Source organism: Heptranchias perlo, unplaced genomic scaffold (assembly GCF_035084215.1).
Source record: "Heptranchias perlo isolate sHepPer1 unplaced genomic scaffold, sHepPer1.hap1 HAP1_SCAFFOLD_47, whole genome shotgun sequence".
Taxonomy (NCBI): domain Eukaryota; kingdom Metazoa; phylum Chordata; class Chondrichthyes; order Hexanchiformes; family Hexanchidae; genus Heptranchias; species Heptranchias perlo.
In genome coordinates this window covers 4,737,013-4,737,668 of record NW_027139484.1, presented here as the reverse complement: position 1 = coordinate 4,737,668, position 656 = coordinate 4,737,013, and the positions used below count along the sequence as shown (strand labels likewise).

Genomic DNA, 656 nt, shown 5'->3' with positions numbered 1-656 from the left:
GGCGCGGCCCCATGGTGCGGGGTGAGACGGAGGGGGGCGGGTGGAATCAGCATATAAGTTTAAAACGGTACTCGCCCAACATGGGGCTCAAACCCACTACCCTGAGAGTTTTTAAAGATAAGGGGGAGCAGCCACTGTCTGTGTCTCTTGCTGCAATGGAAAGAACACATTCCAAGTACGAGTAGAGAGAGCACACCATTCAGCTACCCATTGTGTAACATACCATGCCATCGGTTTCCGTAGTGTAGCGGTTATCACGTTCGCTTTACATGCGAAAGGTCCCCGGTTTGATCCCGGGCAGAAGCATTATGTTGGAACTTGGTCTCAACAAACATCCAGACCGATTTTCTTCTCCTTCCATAAAGGGAGACAGTGGCTGTTGCCGTCTTCTTTGTCACCTGCATATTTTACTTCATTAAACAGATAATTTTGAGTGAGAGAAAACTGATCCACAGTGACGCTCTTTTCAAGTTTTATTCTCTTTTAATCTGGAAGGATATATTGGCTTTGGACAGAGTGGCTTTTGAAAGGAGTTAGTCGGGTGGGATGGGCAAACCTTTTCCAATGGTGGGGGACAATGGAATACGAACCAACCATCTCCCAAGTTCTCCCGAATTCTCCGGTGCAATGGGAAACCGGCCAACAAAAGCGCTTTC

General features: G+C 47.9%; 1 non-coding gene across 1 annotated transcript; it reads left to right on the top strand.

The window, feature by feature from the left end:
* The first annotated feature begins 233 nt into the window (after nucleotides 1-233).
* Nucleotides 234-306, top strand: trnav-uac (transfer RNA valine (anticodon UAC)). The gene has a single exon. It is a non-coding gene; the product is annotated as a tRNA-Val (tRNA).
* Nucleotides 307-656: the final 350 nt, after the last annotated feature.